This window comes from Octopus bimaculoides, chromosome 12 (genome assembly GCF_001194135.2).
Source record: "Octopus bimaculoides isolate UCB-OBI-ISO-001 chromosome 12, ASM119413v2, whole genome shotgun sequence".
NCBI lineage: Eukaryota > Metazoa > Mollusca > Cephalopoda > Octopoda > Octopodidae > Octopus > Octopus bimaculoides.
The window spans coordinates 45,156,616-45,164,617 of NC_068992.1; the positions used below are offsets into that span (position 1 = coordinate 45,156,616).

The 8,002-nt window shown below is 34.1% G+C and overlaps 1 protein-coding gene across 8 annotated transcripts in view; it reads right to left on the reverse strand.

Annotated features, from left to right (window-relative positions):
- The window catches only part of LOC106870949 (uncharacterized), a 98,829-nt gene that overhangs the window by 53,691 nt on the left and 37,136 nt on the right, over nt 1–8,002 (reverse strand). For all 8 annotated transcript variants that reach the window (XM_014917192.2, XM_052972171.1, XM_052972175.1 and 5 more), the window contains one exon: nt 6,085–6,214. The gene's annotated coding sequence lies outside the window, so the exon portion shown is untranslated. The remainder of the gene's footprint in view (nt 1–6,084; nt 6,215–8,002) is intronic.

Consider the following 8,002-nt stretch of genomic DNA (forward strand, 5'->3'; position numbering starts at 1 on the left):
ATATATATATATATATATATATATATATATATAAATAGAGTGAATGAGAGGAAGAAATCTATATGGCTGAAAGGTTTTTATGCTAAAATAGTGTAATTATTGTGCAAGTTAGGAAAGCGATAGTAAATCTTGACCTCCAGGAACATGTATTGAGAACAGTGGCTTTTTAATCTGACAAGAATATAAATTACTCGGTGAAAAGGCTGATGGCAGGGACACAAGCAAAATTCCAGTATACAAGTGAAATAATGGTTGCTGTGACTCAGACATTTACACAGTTACGGTTCAATATATCAACTAACTAATTGATATTATAAAAGTGCTCACCGATGTTTTCTAATCAATTAATTTTCTTCCCAATATTTAAAGCTGATGAGGGGCAGTGAAGCAGCGGAAATGGCAGCTGACCAAATTAAAGTATAGAGTAGACAGTATTTAGTTTTGGACGAGAACATTCCATGTTCAAATTCTGCTAGAGATGACTTTCATTGTTTATTGACCTGTATGTTTGGTGGGAAGGTGGGGAGGAGGTGAAAGGAGCATTAATCACCATAATTATTATATTAATTAATACAGTCGAGACAACGATTAACATTATAATTTAAAATTCTATCATATCTGATTTTTGTCTTTTATTCTGTTCAACTTCATCAAATGTGTGGGGCCAAGGTGGGAAGAAATAACATTCAAGAACTGGGGGAAACAACTATATTCCACAGGTAGTCCATTACCTAAACTATTGGGCCAATACTCTTCAATGGATAGTCGCATACCTCTGCTATTGGTGTTATACACACTCTTCAATAGATAGTTCAATACCTGTATTACTAGTGCTCTATGCCACAATAGATAGTTCAATATTTCAGTTATTGGTGCTATCATAGACACAGCACACCAACCACACTACCATGAAAAGTAATGACGGAGTTGGTCGTAGCGGTAGTGTTAACAGAGATAATGAAAATGGTGTTGAAAACAATACACATTAAAAATTATTTTCAAACTGTTAAAGTCTAAATTCAAACTCTGCTAAAATTGATTTTGTTTTTGTTGTTGTGAGGTGAATAAACAAGTAGCAAAGGTAAACATCAGTACACTCTACCTCGAAGACAACAATTGCATTATATTTTCCACCGCCACAGATGATATCTGTACCATATATTCCATATATATGCCACCTCAATAGATGACACATTACATATTCCATCTCCACAGATGTGATATCATACGTTCCATCTTTACAGATAACAGCTGTACTATATACACTATCTCTACAGATGACATTTATATCATATATTCCACCTCTACATATGGCAGTCGCATTATAAATTCTGGCTCTACAGATCTGGGTTTTACACAATTATTTTTAAACTGATTCAGAAGAAATTTTCCAGTAATCTCAGGAATTTATAAACTACAAAACTATCATTTGAGCAAATCACAATTTATTTATAATTATTATTACTATTATCATCATCGTTATTATTATTAGGTGATGAGATAGCAAAATTGTTAGCATGCCAGGCAAAATGCTTAGCAGCATTTCATCCGTCTTCACATTCTGAGTTCAAATTCCACTGTGGATTGCTTAGCTTTCATCCTTTCAGGGATGGTAAATGATAAAGTACCAGTTAAGCACGGAGGTTGATATAATCAACTTGCTCACTCCCGCGAACTTGTACCAAAATTTGAAATCATCATCATCAACATTATTATTATTATATAAAGGTGGCGAGCTGGCAAAATTGTTGGCATGTCAGGCAAAATGCTTAGAGGCATTTCTTCTGGCTTTACATTGTGAGTTCAAGGTTGACTTTGCCTTTCAACCTTTCAAAGTCAATGAAATAAGTATCAGTTGAGCACTGGCAATAATGTGATTGACTAGCCCTCTACCCACAAACACCAGGCTTCGTGTCTATCATCTAAAGACTTATTAAATGCAGCAAGCTGGCAGAATTGTTAGCATGTCAGGGAAAATGCTTAATGACATTTCTATCTACTCTTTAACTACTGAGTTCAAATAACACAGAGGTCAACTTTGCCATTCATCTTTCAAGGATGATAAAATACAGACCAGTCAAGTACTAAAGTCAATGTAATCAACTTAACCCCTTCCCTAAAATTGCTAGCCTTGTGCCAAAATTTGAAACAATTTTTTAAAATTTTTTGATGAACAGTGGTTTAATAAAACTATCAAAATTTTATTATTAACAGGTTTTTCTAGATGAAAAAAATTATTCGGGTTTGGATCTTGTTAACATTAACAAGTTTACCTCAGTAGCTGGTAGGGACAAATGGTCTGCTTTAAACATTATTTTTCTTTTTTTTGGAAATTTATCATGTTTACGATAATTTTCAATATGACTTCCTGTACAAGAAGAGCAATAAGAGATAATAACAAGAAAGGGAGTAGCACTCAATATGTTCCTTTGAAAGAAAACAGCTAGTTAATCTTTAAACTAAAGAATACAAATTTTAAAAGAAAATGGAAAATGATGATAAAACAAACAAAAAGATTACCAAGTCAGACAGATTTCAAAAGCTGAAAACACAAATATACAAAATAAGCAAACATAACAAGACACACTGAAACACACACACATGCACATACATGTACACAACAAACATACACACACATATACAAAGCAACAAAATGACTGAATAGAAAAGGCAACAAAACGATTGAAAAAGTAGCACTGAGAAAACAAGGCAAGCATTTCCAGCTTCATTAAAGCTACTTTAAACAGATAGCCCTAAATATCAATTATCTGGACAGAGACATAACAAGAGGGAGTGCATTGATACTTCAGTCCAGAAAATTATATATCTACATTTTGCAAAACACAGGGTCTTTTCATATGCCCCAGAAAGAGCAATTTCAGGCAAGCTAAGGTGATGGGTTAGGGTTTTGCTATCTGTCATTATCAAAAAAGAAACAGTGAGATCATATGTGCAATATTCCAGACAGACACCAAACAGATGAAGCTTGTGCATTATAAATCTATCCAGAAAACCATTTTCCATGGGACTATAAACACATAATTAATGGTAAAGGATATTGGTAAAGACACTGACCATTGAATTACTGTCACCTTCATAGAACATATATAGGTGGACGGTCAGTACTGACGGGAATTTTGGTGACATGATGCTTATATGGATATATAAGAGCTAATTACCCCACAAATTACTAAACAATTCCATAGTTGTACCTTGTAGTAGATGTAAGAAGAAAAAGTTTTATTGCTGGTCATTCAGTGGGTAGATAACCCACCTGCTACATATGCAGCAGTAAAGATCATCTAAAAGCAGGAAAAGTTCAAAAAGAGCAAGTTAAGGAGGTTGCTGTACCAAGGAGAACAACTGGTACAGTTCTGGAAGCATCAAAGGAGATTGCCACATCTTTAGTTCTAAGAAATGAGCAGAACACTGAGGACCCAATACCAACCATAATAAACACCATCAACCCATTGTCTTGTGATAATGAAGAGTAAATAGAAAGCGAACAAGGTTGGCAGATTGGTAAATGGGAATGACAAAGAAAATAAAACACACCCAAAAGACAATATATCTCAAGAGAAGGGAAGCAAAAATCAATGCAAAGAAGTCCCAAGAAGACCCCATGTTGAATCAAGGTTCATAAGTTTTCACAAACTGACGAACTGATAGAATTAATAACAGAAACGAAATAAAAAAAAAAAGGTAAAAAAAACTTGGAAGATGAAGGAAGTAGCAATGTGTGATATTACTGAGGATCTGCACCTGAATTATACACAGCCAGAGGAAGCTACATGAGCAGTCTCTGAATTATTTCTATACAATTTCTAATAGGATGTTGGAGATTTAATACTTTCTGATATCAAAGTTGCTCACAGGTACCACTGAGTATAACAGTTTTGAGGCATGGCAGATCCACTCACAAGCCCTTGGTTAGTCCAAAGCCTTAATAAAAGACACTTGACTAAGGTGCTGCACAGTGAGACTGAACCTTAGACCACATGATTTGGAAGCAAACTTCGTAACCACACAGCCACCTTTGCACAGTAAGACATGATAATGTGTTAGCAATGTGTGATAATACGCGGTAATATGTGTAAGTATGCATAGAACTGAAGTAACATGGACAACTACTCAGAACTAAAAACAAAACTATAAATATGTCTTGTAAACTGTGCTACATATTAGTGTGTTGCAAATTATATTTCCAATTTAGCAATTATATTGATCTAAAATAATAATTAATGCACAACAACTGGTGCATTCATATATGCAACAGGTGGAAATGCAGGTGGTGCAGCAAGCAGAGCTGATAGGATGCTGCCAAGTGAAGTGAAGCAGAGTCATTCATATAAACAATATTGATATTCTGTAACAGAAAGGGAAATGGGTGGGGGTGGAGGGGTTAGTGCCTTATACATGATCGACAAATAACGAGAAGTATTTAAGAGAAAGTCAAACCTCTTTAATTTATGACAACAAATCATGTAAAATATTTACATAGGAGAAAAGATATTAATGAGGTAGAATAGATATTGTGTAAAGTATAGTGCTGCTGAAGTCCTGATTGTGTGTGTGTGTGTGTGTGTGTGTGTGTGTGTGTGTGTGTGTGTGTGTGTGTGTACATAAGCAGAGTAAGGCAAAACAGGCACTGTACAGATTCGTCTGTGTCTGGTGTGCTTGTGTGTATGCATGTGTGCACATGTATGTGTGTGCTCATGTGTATAGGTCAATCTGTATATGTGTACCTATATATAAGTGTCTCTGTGTGTGTTCCTACATTAAAATGTTTATATGTCTGTGCATGTATGTATACCTAGATGTAAATGTGTATATTGGTAATCATGTCAAATGTTAATTAAATGTCTAATTAATGTCAAAAATAGTTTTGAAATATCTGAAATGAGTTATTGCTAATAGGATTATAATTTTTCAGAATATTACCGTAAGCTTAGGTTGTAATCCAGCCTGGTACTAAAGAGGACTAGTTCTAATCTAGTCTGAGGCTGTGAACATATCCAGGTGTAAGACATTTGATATTGATGAGATATTACACTAAATGAAACAGTGTAGATAGACGCTAGGTATACATGCTAGGTGTGTGTAGATCGAATTCAGAATGGCATTGTGTACACATCAAGGATTAATTTATCTAATGACAATAGAAGTTAAAATCAATTGAAGTAAAATATAGGTGGAAACATGCTCTAAATATTACTGGTTGTAATCCAATCTTTTGATACCAACGTGCCTAAGACCACCCCAAGTTTTATAACAAACTTACTGTTCTATATTTAAGAGATGAGGAATTATGTACATTATTTACTTTATTTACAATTGACGGATATTTGTCCTCATCTTGTTTGTTGCTAACATGTTTCAGCTGATATACCCTCCAGCCTTCATCAGGTGTCTTGGGGAAATTTCAAACCACGGTACTCATTCCAAAGGTATTTTTCGATATTGTTGTTGTTATTATTATCATTATTATTATTATTATTCAGGTCACTTCCCACAGGCATATGGCATAGTGGTTAAGAGCACAGGCTACTAACCCCAAGATTCCTAGTTTGATTCCAGGCAGTGACCTGAATAATAATAATAATAATAATAATAATAATAATAATAACAACATGGAAAAATACCTTAGGAATGAGAACCCAGGTTTGAAATTTCCCCAAGACACCTGATGAAGGCTGGAAGGTATATCAGCTGAAACATTGTGTTAACAACAAACAAGATGAGGACAAATATCCGTCAAATTGTAAATGATAAACTTACTGTTCTAAAGTGGTCTAAATAATGAACTTCCATCAAAATTTCATGTTAATTTATTTCAGCCCCCAGCTTAATAATGAGAATATTTTACTACATTCTTCATTATTCTAAAAATTAAATTGAAACAAAGGCAGCATATGTTAAGAGAAATATGGTAACAAAAGGGATATACTCCTGGCATAGCAGCACTACAACATCCTTGGGCCTATTTAGCAGGCCAAGTCTCAGAGACCCTGAAAAAATAAAGGGTCATAGAAGCAGCCTTCCCTCTTTAAATAAGGATTAAAAACAATACAGCAAACAACTTACTTCATAGCCAGGAATTCAGTTTTCTGGGGTTTCTGTAATGTTTCCTGGAAATGCCTCAGGCTACTTGGTTGACAAACAAGTTACACACCTACTACTTAGTTATGAGGACATTGATAAGGATGTAATCCAGCTGTGAAAAGAAAAAACAAGTATTTCAGGAATGGTCAAATATCAAAATTTTGAAAGATCATTCCATAAAATATATATGTAATAGATATAGGACATAAACAGGTGCAGGAGTGGCTGTGTGGTAAGTAGCTTGCAATTTGAGGAGAGAGGCTAAGTTGATTACATCAACCCCCAGTACTTGAGAAGGATTTTATTTTATTGACCCCAAAACATGAAAGGCTCAGTTGACCTTGGCAGGATTTAACCATAGAGTCGGAAGAAATGCAACAGTGTTTTGTCCAATGCACTAATGATTCTGCTAGCTTACAACTTAAATAATAATAATACTAATCATCTTTTCTACTGAAGTAACAAGGCCTGAAATTTTATGGGTGGGAGCAAGTCGATACACTGATCCAAGCTCTTAACTGGTGCTTAGTTCAACAAAAAGATGAAAGGTAAAGTTGACTCCAACAAAATTTCAACTCAGAACATCAAGAGGAATTAAATGCTGATTAGCATTTTGTCTGGTGTGCTAATGATTCATTCAACTCACCACCATAATATCAATAATAATAATAATAATAATAATAATAATAATAATAATCCTTTCTATGATAGACACAAGGCCTGAAATTTATGCGGAGTGGGTTAGTCATTTTATCCAGCACGCTAACAATTCGGTTATCTAACCACCATAATGACAATAATGGTTTCAAATTTTGGCACAAGGTCAGCTTTGGGGGAGGGTGCACATCAATTATATCAACCCCAGTGATCAGTAGGTACTTATTTCATCGACCCTGAAAGGATGAAAGGCAAAGTGGACCTAAGAATTTAAACTCAGAATGTAAAGACGACCAAAATGCTGCTAAGCATTTTGCCCATACTGCTAAACATTTTTCCAACTCACCACCATGATGATGATGATGATGATGATGATTCACATGAATATGGTAGGGATGTAAGTGTTGTATTGGGTTATTACTTTTTTTTTTTTTTTTTCAATGTATAAAATAAGGAAGATATAGAAAGACATATAGATAAAAGAAATGGAACACAGCTGTTCTTAAGACTAAATAAGTAATATTCTGGAAAGGTTTTCCTGCTGGAAGCCAACAGATATTCTATCAAAGAGAAGATTTCTTTTCCCATCTTCTAATCACCATGGAACCACACTTAAACACTGGTTCCTACAACGAGTCTTTCACAGACTCAAAGAAACCTTGGCACTTTGATTTACAGCAGAACCAAGATGATATACTCCCAAAAGGTTTTGGCTGTTCTGAGAAACATGGTTATAGTTGAAACAACACCAAGAATGTCATAAACCTGACTAAATATACTGCAATCAGTTTAATATGTGAAAAACAAGACTTGTCTGTCTATTGTTATGGAGAGGAATTTTAACAAAAGGTGAGGGAAAAAGAATTTATTTTCATTGAAATAAGATTTTCTCCATCCTTTGTTTCTCATTTCATTGGCCTGGTGTTTTTAACAAATAAATATTATCACTGCACGCTACCAAGAGAATCGGGAATAACACACACATGCACGCACACACACACACACACACATAAAAATACACATAGATATACACATACAAATACAGGCACGAATATGTAAATATATACACACAATGTTTACATACATACAATTACATTTCTGCATGTATCTCTCTCTCTCACTTGATATATATATATATATATATATATATATAAATAAATACATATATATACATATATATGTATATATATATATACACATACATATATATATATATATATACACATACATATATATATATATA